General features: G+C 43.1%; 1 protein-coding gene across 3 annotated transcripts in view; it reads right to left on the bottom strand.

Annotated features, from left to right (window-relative positions):
• LRMDA (leucine rich melanocyte differentiation associated) overlaps window positions 1-13,763 on the bottom strand; it is a 1,127,556-nt gene that overhangs the window by 472,758 nt on the left and 641,035 nt on the right. The gene's annotated exons all lie outside the window — the stretch shown is intronic.

The raw sequence follows: 13,763 nt of genomic DNA, 5'->3' as shown, positions 1-13,763 counted from the left end.
AAGCTGCATTTGCCAACCAGAAAACTGAACCAAAAGAATTCAAAGGACTTGCCAAAGGTCACAATGATTGAAAACTGTGACTTGAACTGAGTATCTTTCTGGTTTTAAAAAAACATAGTATGGCTGGGCACAGTGGCTCATGCCTGTATTCCCAGCACTTTGGGAGGCCAAGGTGGGCAGATCACCTGAGGTCAGGAGTTCAAGACCAACCATGGCCAACATGGCGAAACCCCATTTCTACTAAACAAAAATACAAAAATTAGCTGGGCGCAGTGGCACATACTTGTAACCCCAGCTACTTGGGAGACTGAGGCAGTAGAATTGCTTGAACCTGGGAGGCAGAGGTTGTGGTAAGCCAAGATCACACCACTGCACTCCAGCCTGGGTGACAGAGCAAGACTCCGTCTAAAAAAAAAAAAAAGAAAGAAAAGAAAGAAAAGAAAAAACATAATATTCCTGCTGAGCCAAGTCCCTTGGATAATAAGGAAGAGGTGGTATCTCAGTTAATGGCTTCTCCTCCATCAAGTTGTCCCTTTCCCTAGCCACTTGTCTACACAGTCTTCCTCAGTTCATGGATGTTGCTCAGGAGCCCGAAGCCCTCTCCTAGAAAGAAAGGCTCAAGTACCCTGAGAGGTTCACCACCAAGTTCCATATTCAAGTAAGTAGGTGCTACCAGGAAGGGTTCCTGGTCAAATGAGCTTGGGAAACACACGGTTAAACAAGGTTGAACCAACTTCTTCCCCACAAGACACAATGGAGCCTTTTTTTTTTTTTTTTTTTCTTTTGAGATGCAGTCTAGCTTTGTCGCCCAGGCTGGAGTGCAATGGCATGATCTCAGCTCATTGCAACCTTCGCCTGTCAGATTCAAGTGATTCTCCTACCTCAATCTCCTGAGTAGCTGGAATTACAGGCCTGTGCCACCACATCTGGCTAATTTTTTTTTTTGTTTTTTTAGTAGAGACTGGGTTTCACCATGTTGGCCAGGCTGGTCTCGAACTCCTGACTTCAGGTGATCCACCTACCTTGGCCTCCCGAAGTGCTGGAATTAGAGGTGTGAGCCACCACACCCAGCCATGAAGTGATTTTATTTTATGCCTGTGTTCTAAAACTATTTAGGTATGGTGAGGCCAACAGATCAGAAGATGACTGCCATTGAAAACATAGCTTACTCTAGTTCCCAAGAGGAGTGGGCATGCCATGTTACACAGGGCAGCACAGGGAAGCATCTGGGTAGGTGACAAGGCAGGAGGGAGCAAAGTCTTGATTGTGGTGGTTCTGGGAAGAGATGGGCCAGGCAAGGTTAGCAGAAGTAGGATTGGCTGTCTTGACTGGTCCTGGGATGATTAGGGCAGAGGAATACTGCCTCCTAGAGTGTAAGAGCCAGAGAGAAGAGGTGGTTCACAGTAGGGGCTCTGGATTTGTTCCTTTGCATATGAAAAGCACACTTCTAAGTGAGTCATTTGCAATCTCTAAGAGTTGGCCAGCCCTGGGAGGGACAGTCTTTCCCTGGTTAGCCCAGCCCCAGATGTCAGTTTATCAAAAGCACAGGAAACAAGCAAATATAGTCAATGCAATCTAGGTCATGTTGCCATGCATCCACTGAATCCCTGCTTCTAACTGTTGCTCAGTACTCCAAGGCGTCTACCACATTTTACCTTCCAATCTCCCGGAATTTCCTTCAACTCAAAGCTGGCTTCAACTTTCTACCACTACAAATAATACATTAAAGAAAATCCTCCTATGAACCTCCTTATGGACCTATGCAAGAATTTCATTGGAATATTTATCTTAGAATGGACTTGCTGGGCACAGGGTATGAGTATATTAATTCAGCTCAATGAAGTCAGCTTATACTCCAGAATTACTGTAATTCTACCAGTAGGGCATGAGGGTTCCTATAACCCCACATCCACTAACATTTGCCATTACCTGGTTTTTCAGTTATCGCAGCCTAATGGGTACAAGGTGATCATTTGTTCTTACATTAATTTACATTTCTCTGATTTCTCTGAAGTCTGATCTCCTTCAGCTTTGTTGCTTGTAACCACTCAATACAGGTTTCTAAGCCAATTCTTGGTGAGCAATAAACATCTAATGGAAAATGCTAGACATATTTCCTTTGAGTCACAGGTACAAAGGCTGCCTAGTTCTGGCTCCTCTCACCAGAAACCCACAGGCAAAAGCACTAACTACAACAGATACAAATAAATCTGTTTCTTGATTTCGTGGATGACGCAACCATTCAGAAGACAAACCTTGCCATGTTGGACAGCTCACCCCAAAGTGACAGGCAGGGAAACCCAGGCTGAGGCAAGGGTACAACTCAAATATCATATTTTCTAGGTAAACTTAGTACAGTCATCCCTTGATAGACAAAGGGAATTGGCTTGAGGGCCCCCTGCGTGTACACAGATCCACGCATAGTCAAGTCCCATAGCTGGCCCTATGGAATCTGCACATATGAAAAGTTGGTCTTCCATATACACGGGTTTAGCACCTTGAGAATTTTGATTTTTGATCTTCATTTGTTTGAAAAAAAATCCTCAGGTAGGTGAATCTGTGCAGTCCAAACCTGTGTTGTTTGAGAGTCACCTGTAGTTAGAGGCTGAAGGATGAGGATTTGGAATTGCAAAGAGCTACCTCATACCCAAGCTACTTGGTTCTACAGCACTGAAATCTTAAAATAAGAAGAGATATTTTCTATTAAATGTGAGCCAATCAAAGCAGAAATCTATACAACAAAGTAAGGGATAGTGTTTAATATATGTATTATGTAACATGCATATATAGCTATACAGTAAGTACATAAACATATAATGTGTTCATCTGGTAAGCATGTATGTATGTACACACATACATTTTATATACATGCGTGTTTCTGTAATTTTTCTCCCTGTCAAATAAACTACAAACTACTTTATAAGTTTTACTCAGTTTAGTCCCTGTTTTCAGATCCAGAAGAGCAGAATACCACTTGTATAGATGGATTTTCTTTCATCTCATCTTAGGCAATTAGTAGGATTAAAAGAAAGCAAAAACCTAAAACATTAAAAAAATAAACATGTTACATAAAACTTACATCATCCTAAACACAATCTGTGGCTATATCTGATTTTATATAAATGTACACACCATAGGAAATCCAATAGTGATACTTTTATTTATTTTTGAGATGGAGCCTCACTCTGTCACCCAGGTTGGCGTGCAGTGGTGTGATCACGGCCCACTGTAGCCTCCACCTCCCCAGGCTCAGCCTCCTGAGCAGCTGGGACTACGGATGTGCACCACTATGCCTGGCTAATTTTTGTATTTTTCGTAGATGAGATTTTGCCATGTTGCCCAGGCTTTTCTTGAACTCCTGGGCTCAAATAATCCTCCCACCTTGGCCTCCCAAAGTGCTGGGATTACAGGTGTGAGTCACTGCCTCCTGCCAGATACTTTTATTGGAAAAAAGAACAAGTGATAAGTGTGACTACTACTAACTAGAAGCTAATACAAAATCTGATGCTGAATGCACTGGGAAACATAAAGGTGTCACAAGGGCCATTCCAGATATTTCTCTCACAACTCTATTTTCTTCTCTGCCTGTAATAAGGAAGTCTTTAGTGAAAGCGCTGAACACAAACTGGCTGTTACAGCCGTGCTTCCCACCAAGGGCTCTTGGATGGAGGTGTCATGGAGTGAAGACACAGCCCACCCTGAGAGGAGAGATTGCTGACTTGCTAACTCAAAATATAAGCAAGCCCTGACATGCCACAGGCTGTTGAAGAGACAGTTGCTTTTGAGTACACAGCCTATTCTACTCTCTGACTTATGTAGATGGGACAAATGGTGCCCTGGGCACACTCATCCACACATCAGCCTGAATTAGCTAGTAAATCACAACTGCAGTAGCTAATAACAGCCATAAAGCCTTTTGAATGTTACAAGGTGTTTATAATGGGCAACTCAGTATGATTTATATAAAAAACATGAGTCAGCTCCTGAGACAAAGCTGATACGTGGACAGTGGCCTTGTGGTATGACCTCTAGCAAGCATCCAAATAAATTGCAGAATTGCAGAATTTCCCTCTGGTCCAAGGCTGGCCACTGTCTCATACAGATATTTTCAGAATAACACTTGGTGAGAGAATTGAGTGCTGGTGCATTGGGTCTTCCCTGGTATTTGGCCATGGGGAAGAAGGTGACTGTCTCAGTATAGCTCAATGTAGTAGAAAATGCTAAATACTAAGGGATAGTGTAGGACCATCCCTAAGTTTGGCCCTATGGGGTATAACAGAAGGTAGATGAGATACATTCCTTGCCCTCCCACTTGGGAAAGCAAGATGGATACATTCAAATATTGGAAAATATAATATGATTTAAAGATGTAGTTAAAGGAAAGCTCTGGGGTCTGGGAATTCTGAGAGGGGGCTTCATAGAGTACAGAATATGTGTTGGGCATTGAAGGATTGATCAGAGAAAGAAGGTAGGATGTATATTCCCTAGAAGGTGGATGAGTGAGTGAAGAGATTGGGTGAACAATAATGAAGGCACATCTATTTTGAAGCGAAGGGAGGAGGAGGAGGGAAAAGAACTTGAGACATACACCGATCTAGTTAAATTGAAAAATACACTGAAGAACAGTGGGAAATTAGGCCAGAAATCACAAAACAAAATTCAGAGCTGGCAGAAAATTACCACAGATGCCACAGACAGAAGGCTCTGTGCTACGAAGTTCACAAAATTCCTGGCAGGTAAGGACCCACCCACCTAAAGAGACTGACAAGATGAAGGCAGGTCTCTTCCCTTACTCCTAACTGTTATAAAAGCTGACACGAAATGACTTACTCAGAGCATTCTTTTTAAGAACAAAAAATCCATCTCCATCATTACCAGATGATTCTAGACTAGAGCCATGGTCTAGCCTCTGATGTCCTGGGAGGAAATAATTTCATTACTTTTGCTTATTTTCTTGTTTGCTTTCCATACTTCTTGGGCCTTTCCCTTTGGTTTAAATATTTTGATGTAAGGACTTTCTTTTTCTAATGGGATTTTGGTCTTCTGGTGTCCATCTAATTTGGGCCTCCAACCCTTTTTCTAAACTGCCTCCAACTCAATGGGACTTTATTGTTGAAAGCCACATAAGGCTTTTCACATAAGGACTTCCATACATCTGAAGAGACCCACTCTCCACTCCTCCTGGCTGGGCTGTGTTTTCTCTAAGGAGCCCATGTGGTCAGCCTGGAGGGAGGCAGATGACATGCATCCTGCCCATCCACCCAGAAGTGTGCAAAACTGCACACCCAACTCTCTATCATTCTTCCCTCCACAGTCAGATCAAACGGCAATCTAAAAAACCCTTTGAAGAATTCTGTTCATTCAATTCTAATAGGATGGATAATAAAAAGGGAATAAGAGTACTGTAAGGCAGAAAGGTCAAATTATTTAAAATATTCAGTCTATAACATCTGTAGACTTCATCAGGCATACAAAGGAGAAAAAATTTGTAGGCACCCAAGCAAGTGTAGAATAGGTCAGCGTAGTGAGACAGAGGAAAGACTTGAGTCCATCTTCCCTAGAAAGTGCTCCCTGTGAAGGCTAAGGCTGTTTTAGTTTCTTTTCTACCCAAATCCTTCCAAGGACCCTGATATACAAAGTAAATATAAGGTGAATGAATGAGTGGGAAGAAGAATGGAAAAACTGAGGTTTGGTGTTAAATGGGTAGAAACTAGCCAATGGGTGAGAAGGAAGACCTTCCAAAAAGAATCACCTGAAATCCCTTTTTTTTTCTTTGTGACAGAACCTCACTCTGTCGCCCAGGCTGGAGTGCATGGCGCTATCTCAGCTCACTGTAAGCTCCGCCTCCTGGGTTCACAGCATTCTTCTGCCTCAGCCTCCGGAGTAGCTGGGACTACAGGTGCCCGCCACCACACCCGGCTAATTTTTTTGTATTTTTAGTAGAGACGGGGTTTCACCGTGTTAGCCAGGATGGTCTTGATCTCCTGACCTTGTGATCTGCCTGTCTCAACCTCCCGAAATGCTGGGATTATAGGCATGAGCCACCACACCCGGCCCTGAAATTCCTTTTAAGCTGTTGGGTGGAATGCAAAGAAAGGGAGATGCCTCCATGTATTAATTCCCTCATCTTCTTGAGAAATATCCTAAATCACCTCATCTTGTTTTTCCTCCTTCCAATAATAACAGGCCCAATAATTTTCTCAAAAGTTGGGAATTTCTGGTGCTTCCCTTCCATTATGGAATGTCTGTGCTTAAATAGCTGAAGGTCACCTGTGTGAACAAGTGTTCAAGAATTAATATTGGCTGGGCGCGGTGGATCATGCCTGTAATCCCAGCACTTTGGGAGGGTGAGATGGGTGGATCACAAGGTCAGGAGATCGAGACCATCCTGGCTAACACGGTGAAACCCCGTCTCTACTAAAAATATAAAAAGTTAGCCAGCCTGGTGGCGGGCACCTGTAGTCCCAGCTACTTGGAAGGCTGAGGCAGGAGAATGGCATGAACCCGGGAGGCAGAGCTTTCAGTGAGCCGAGACTGCGCCACTGTACTCCAGCCTGGGCGACAGACCGAGACTCCGTCTCCAAAAAAAAAAAAAAGTTAACATTGCAGTTAGGGGTAGGAATGAGAATACAAGTTGAATATATCCAGGCCAAGTATACCAGAGGGTATGGCCTGAGAAATGAGCTAAACCATCTTCTTTCATAGCTTGAAAATACTAATCATGGGCTTGGGATATTTCATTTTCATAGATGGCCTGAAAATGCCCCAGTCTTGAGGCTTCATCTGTGTCACTTTCCAGCTAAACCTCTGGGTGACAATGTCGTTGCTTCTTGGCAAAGTTAAAAAGTACCCTATTTCCTGAAAAGCACAGGATCTTGGGCAGATTCTTCTGCCCTCATCACTTCAAATTACTTTTTAAGGCTCCAGTAGAATTCATCCTAATTTTGAAACTCAAATGATGAGATCATAAATAAATGGTGACCTCCCAGAAAACACTGAGAAACTATGACCCTGGAAACTCTACTTCCTTCCTTCTAGCATGATCATGTCCCTGATAGAGAAGTGATCTGTCTCAGCTCACTTTAAAAATATGAATATTTTTCCTTCCCAGTGGTCATGGATAGCATAAATTGCCATTAGCCATGACAAAGACAGATAACCTGCCCTACAGGAGAGAGATAGCAGAAAGGCTGAATTCGTTGCCATTTTCCTATAGCTTGAAGACCTCCAGCTGTCTCTAGTGCATCTCAAAATTTCAGCCCTCTAGAAAGCTTGTTTTGAATAAAAGTGAAGCAAAATATACTTTTTCTCTTAAAAGAAAGTCTGGTTGCCATCACCTCTAAGTAGGAGGATGGTGCCTGGCTCTGAGGCTCAAGCAGGGTCAACAGAACCAGGATATGAATATGTCATCTTCCTCCCTTCCTCCCTGGTCCTGGTCCTGCATCCTCAGCCTATGATTTGGGGTGGGAACTCCTGGCCCTGAGGCATCTTCTGCCATGTATCTAAAACCAAGAACTGGTGTTTTGAAGATGAGAGCTGTGGCAAGCTAGACATATAGGACAAACATTATTTCAAGGCCATGTCCCTGACTCCCAGAAGTGTGGAGAAGTCCAGGTAACATGGAGCACAAAGAAAAGTAAACCCTCGTTCCAAACTAGGTCAAGTCAACATCATCTTCATCAGGGGGATTGAGGAACCTTTGGAGGCTAACGATTTTCTTTATATTCCTGGCTGTAAATGCAACATATTTGTTTGTTGTCTGCCTGGCCCTTGAAAGAGCTGCCATTTCCATTTTGTGCTTCCTGAGGGAACTTTATGGACAGGGACCTGGTGTTGGTTGATGACTCTGGCTCTCCTTTCTTGAATCATGTCATCTCCTCCCGAGCCGTGAAATCCCCAGAATGGCCAGGTTAGAGATCATGTAACAACACAGCACTGGGCCAAGAGGAGGCCCAGGTTTGAATCTCACTTTCACTTTTCTCTGGAACTGTCAGTGAATCCCACAACTCCTCCGTCTTAGTGCTCCTTATTTGTAAAATAAGGCACCACCTCATCTGTCTTATCCTCTCATGAGGATAAAATGAGATCATGTGAGTGACAATGCTTCCCACTCTCTATCTTCACATTCAGGACGCTTACATGAAAATAACTACAAAATATGCAAAAAAATAAAGAAGCAAAAAGGAAGAAAGAGGAAGAGAGAGAGCAGGAGATACAAAATTGTTAAGTCTTTTTTTGAGACAGAATTTCGCTCTGTCGCCCAAGTTGGAGTGCAGTGGCGCGATCTTGGCTCACTGCAAGCTCCGCCTCCCGGGTTCATGCCATTCTCCTGCCTCAGCCTCCCAAGTAGCAGGGACTACAGGCGCCCACCACCACGCCCGGCTAATTTTTTGTATTTTTAGTAGAGACGGGGTTTCATGGTGTTAGCCAGCATGGTCTCGATATCCTGACCTTGTGATCCGCCCACCTCAGCCTCCCAAAGTGCTAGCATTACAGGCGTGAGCCACCATACCTGGCCCAAAGTTAAGTCTTTATTGGGCATGAAGCCCTGGAATAAGTGCTTTATAGTATATTATTTCCTTTAATCCCTTAATCCAGCAACACTTTCAGGTAGCTATTTTTATTAACCTCATTTTAAAGATGAGGTAACTAAGGCAGGCACTCATTTACTCAAAATCCCATAGCCAATGGGACAGTGGGGATTTGAATCCAGGTTGAACCCTAAAATCTGGGTCCTTCAGTGTACCATGACAGTAGGCCAGATACTGGATCCCTACCTGACCAAGATGCCAGCTGAGGGACTGTGCACCATCCAGGTCACAAAACCATAGGGAGACCCTCAGAGTTCATCTGCACCACTGCACTCATTTTACAGATGAGCAATCTGAGTCCTAGAAGACGAACTAGACTTGCCCAAGGATTCACAGTAGCCGACTGTTGCAGTGGGGCTAAAACACAAATGCTCAGTATGGTAGAGGCTGACTCAGTGTTCACTAAATACACTGACTTGTGTTTTGGAGCACTCATTTGAGCTGCTGTATTAGTTTTCCAGGGCTGAAATACAAAATATCATTGATCAGGTGGCTTAAATAATAGACCTTTCTTTTCTTATAGTTCTGGAGGCTAGAAGTCCAAGGTCAAGGTGCTTGCAGGGCTGGTTTCTCCTGAGACCTCTCTCCTTGCCTTGTACAGGGCAACTCTCTTGCTGCCTCTTTACATGGTCATCTCCCTGTGCATGGGCACCCCTGATGTCTCTTTGCATATCCTAATCTCCTCTTCTCATAAGGGCAACAGCCAGATGGATTAAGGCCCACCTTAACAGTCTCGTTTTAACTCAATTACCTCTTTAAAGGCCAGCTACTTCCAAATGCAGTCACAATCTGAGGTGAGGGCATCAACATACAAGTTTGGGGGGGACACAGGTCAGTGCACAATGTCCGCATTTCCCAGGCTCTTTTGCAGTTATGAATGTTGGTTCACATGCCTGCGTTTTGGCCAATGGGCAGAAGTGATGTGTGCCACCCAAAAACCCAGACTGTGAATCTTCCTGCTCAATCCTCCATGTTCTCATGCTTGCTCCATCCATGAGCTGAACCCAGGAAGGACTCAAGGCCCAAGAAAAATGCAGAGCCACTGCATGGAAGAAGCTTAGGTCCCTGGATACTCCTCCCTCTCCATCAAGGAGTTATCAGTGAATGGAGACTGACTAAACCACCAGATCTGGGACTGTTTGTTACAGCAGTTAGTTTCCCCTGACTAATACATGTAGCTCCTCAACCAATATTCTTTCCATAACACATCAAAGGTCAATGAATTTCACCTGGGAGGAAAAAAAAATGACAGGCTGACACCAGCTCCAAAGTCAGTGAACAATTCAGGTGCGCTGCAGACATGACAGGAAAATCTACTTCCCTTCTTGGGGTTCCAGGCATTTTAGTGAGCATAGTCCCCCAGAACCACCTCTGACTTATAGTCTTCCATGGGTCTCTGGTTCCTCCTCCTTATATAGGGTAATAACTGGGAGGGAGATGAAAGCTGTAGATGATAATGGTCCCTTTCTTATTTAAACAGGCCATTTTTCCTCCCAATAAATGCATTTTTTTTTTTTTTTTGTCAGCTTGAATATCCCCCTTTGATAGAAACCTAAAAATAATTAGCCTTAATAGCTCTGCTGTGAATAATGCTGCATAAGAAGGAGGTAGATGTTAATAGGAACCTTCCACTCCAAAGCTAAGTCACCCTCTCGGCCTCCCACCCCCCCCAAAAAACAAATGTAACAAGAAAAAGATTATAGGTTTAGTGCTACTTGGGAAGAAAAGTATATTTGGAATAAATGCATGAAATCCTTTAAAAACAGCACGTGCTGAAAACTTCATATTTAGTTTGATTTCCTTTCCAAATCACACAGACTGCACAGTTGCATACAATCTTTAAACAAGTATAACCCCTGAGAAGTGTGGATAGATTTAAGAGAAATAAAAGCAAGATCAGCCAGCTTGTAATCTTCTTTTCTCTTTTTTTCCTCCCCAAAGCTGCATTAAATTGGCCGTTGAGAACAATCACATATTTGTGCTTTTATAGGTAGAATGATCAGTATTATGCAAAGATTTGGCTAACAGTCTAAAGGCACATTCACACTGATCAGGATGGCGTGCCGCTAATAATTTTCGGGATGCTCTAGGGAACCTGTAATTCCCTAGGACTACAACTTAGCAGGTCAATACATGCTTTGTACAGAATCTAAGCCTTGCTTCTAGAACCATACCCACCAATGAGACTCTAGGAAACTCATTTCCAAAGAAGGTCTTGGAAATGTTAAGTGTTCCTTTTGAGTTACATTCCCTCTAGCCTGGGTAGGTGCAACAACTCAGCCAAGATAGGCAGGCAACTTGAAAAATGGCACCCTGGAATCCTTAAGCAGAGCCTAAAACCGCTTGTGTGCCCACACCTTGTGACCCAATAAGCCCAGCCACGAAAATTTATCCTAAGGGGGTAATTTAAAGGAAACACACACACACACACACACACACATACACACAACTAGCAGTATTTTATACATAAGGTTAAAATCCAGGAACGGTGGGAAAACGGTGTCATAGAGTCACATATAGGGAATAGAGCTGAATGATTTTCTTTGCTAATTTCTCTTAATGAAACCATAACATTGTTTAAAAAAATATAAAACCAAACCAAAACAAAATGAAGCGGTTCCTTGGTCTTTTCATCTTTGATTACCACACATATGTCTATGCCCTGAGATTCAAAATCTAGGCTCAGATATAATGTACAACTTCTCTTTTAGGGAATTCAGGAATTCCCTGCCAAGGAGCTTTGTGGAGGGTGGTAAGATTTGGTTGCATGGAAAAACACAATCAGACCACTGCCAGACTGGCTGTTTCACCTGCGATGCTGGAAACGCCAGCTGTTCCTATGAATCTGGAAACATGGAGACTGGAAGGCCTACATCAAGACTACTCCACGGAAAGGTCTGCAGATGCATTCAGACACGGCAGCAGCAGAAGTACTCAAAGACCTTAGGCTGTGATAAAGAGCAGCTTACAAAGATAAGCCACCTTCACTACGAATGAGAAACCCAAAGGCAAGAAGGGACAGTGTTGTACACCTCCCTTTCATCTCTGGGGACAGCAAAGTGGCAGTGGCCACCAGGACACTCCCATTCCCCCTGAACCAAATATGTCCTTCTGTCATTCTCCCATGCTTGTGCCTTCAAGAGGTGAGAGAGACAGGGAGCTCCATATTCATTTTTCATGATGTTTACACTGATCTCTGGCTAAGTGGTTAAACTCTTCTTGGGGCCAATCTAGAGTCATCATAAAACATCACTGCTAGAAGGACATGAAGGACTAGCCTAAAATACTTTTTTTATTAAAGGCTGTTTTTAAAAAGAATTGTTTCTCTTTACTGACCACCTACTGTGTGCCAAGCACTGGTGTCAGATGTTTCTTATCTATCGTCACTGCAGAACTGCCAGCCAGGCATTATTATCTCTGTGACTCAGAGTGGAGAAGGTCACACCCCTTTAAGTGGTGGAGAGGGATTAGAGCCCAAATCTCTGGACTCCCTGTCCAGGGCCCTCAACACAAACTATCCTGCCTCTTCGACACACTCAGGGGGACTCAGCTTGAACTGCTCTTGTGCAGGGGCTATAATTAGTTGTCTGGTCCCAGTTGCTTGCAGGGTAAACAACGTCTGATAAACCCACAATGCTGTAAGTATTTATTACATTGCAACCCAGCTGCCAACTGTCTAACCATTTTAATAAAAAGCTATTTTCTAAGGTTTATGTTTTATTGCGTGTATGACTCCCTTATTGGTTAGCATTTGGAGTTGTGGAAAAGGTTATGAATTTAGAAACTGGCTGCATTCATATCATATTTAAAACTTAATGCTATTTTATTAAAGACATATGGGCCTCCAAAGTACACATATTAAATGTCATGTAAGAAAAGTAGCAGTTTAAATCATGGTCAAATTCATTTTTGACGTGACTCCTGAGGCTTCCCAAGATCTGAACTATTTCTTTGTAAATCTGGCAGTTTAACCACACTCATAAATCACTTTCAAAGCATATTATTTCTTAATTTTACTGCATTAGAGAACGTTTGGCCTACACAGTGAACTGTTTGTAGCAGTTATGTGAACAAAGTTGCACATTTAGTCATATAATGTGCAAAGGAAGAGGGGAGGGAAAGCAAAGAAGGAAAGGCTTTTCATTCTTTATTCTGTTTACTCGCCCTGTTCATTTTTACCTAAGCAAACACAATTCATATTTTCAGCTTAGGCCTCTGGGGTCTAAAAGTGTAGAGGCTGCAAGTCGATATTGAGGCTTTTCTGAACACAAAGAAGAAAAAAAAATTTGTAATCTAATCTTCTCCCAAATATCTCATGACTAAAAATTAGAATGAGTACAGAAATTAGAACTTTTTTTTTTTTTTTTTTTTTTTTTTTTTTTCTTAGCATTAAACTGAACAGATTATTTTTTCAGTTTCATAATACAGTACTTGGCTGTTTTCTAATTGTCTAAAGTGCCAATATCTCAACCTTGGGTTTCAAAACCCTTCTGATGATGGGATAATATTCTTTGGACATGTGTAACAAGCTCCCAAATTTCACTCTCCATTTTTTTCATTTCGCTTGGGGGGCAGGGTCCTGATTCCAATGACAAATTCTAGGATCTAAACATCAGCCTTGATTTCCAGATTCACCAAGGGAATTAGAGGAGGATTAAGAGAATTGAGTGCGAGGTCACTCAAATGAAAGAGCTTAAGGGCTCACTTCTGCACCAGGCATCTTTTCCCGCATTGGTCCTGTGTGGAGACCTCTCTGCTCTGCAACTGCCCAGAGGGCAGCTGCACCTTCATGCTCCTGGCTCCATCAGTGGCAAGGAGCCTCCTGTCCCCCACGCCATGCTTACTCCTCCCGTGCCTCCACCTGCCCTACTGCTTCCCTCTACCATTCCCACAAGAACAAAAGGGTCTCATGCGGTGGCTGAGGAGATGTCCAAGCTCAGGAGCCTGGACCTCCCCAGGATGAACATGAGGCCTTCTTTCCCCTCTCACATTCATTTCTTTTAGGTGTTTTACTCTCACTAGGAAGTAGATGTCTCATAAGAGCAGTGGAAGTATTTCATTGTAGAATAAATTCCAGAAAACTCAGTTAAGCCACCAGAAATAGAGGGGTAATGCTCTCTGCTATGGACTGAATGTGTACCCCCAAATTCACATGTCCAAGCTCTAACCAGC

The sequence above is a fragment of the Piliocolobus tephrosceles genome, chromosome 9 (assembly GCF_002776525.5).
Source record: "Piliocolobus tephrosceles isolate RC106 chromosome 9, ASM277652v3, whole genome shotgun sequence".
Lineage (NCBI taxonomy): Eukaryota > Metazoa > Chordata > Mammalia > Primates > Cercopithecidae > Piliocolobus > Piliocolobus tephrosceles.
This window is presented reverse-complemented; position numbering and strand designations above follow the sequence as displayed.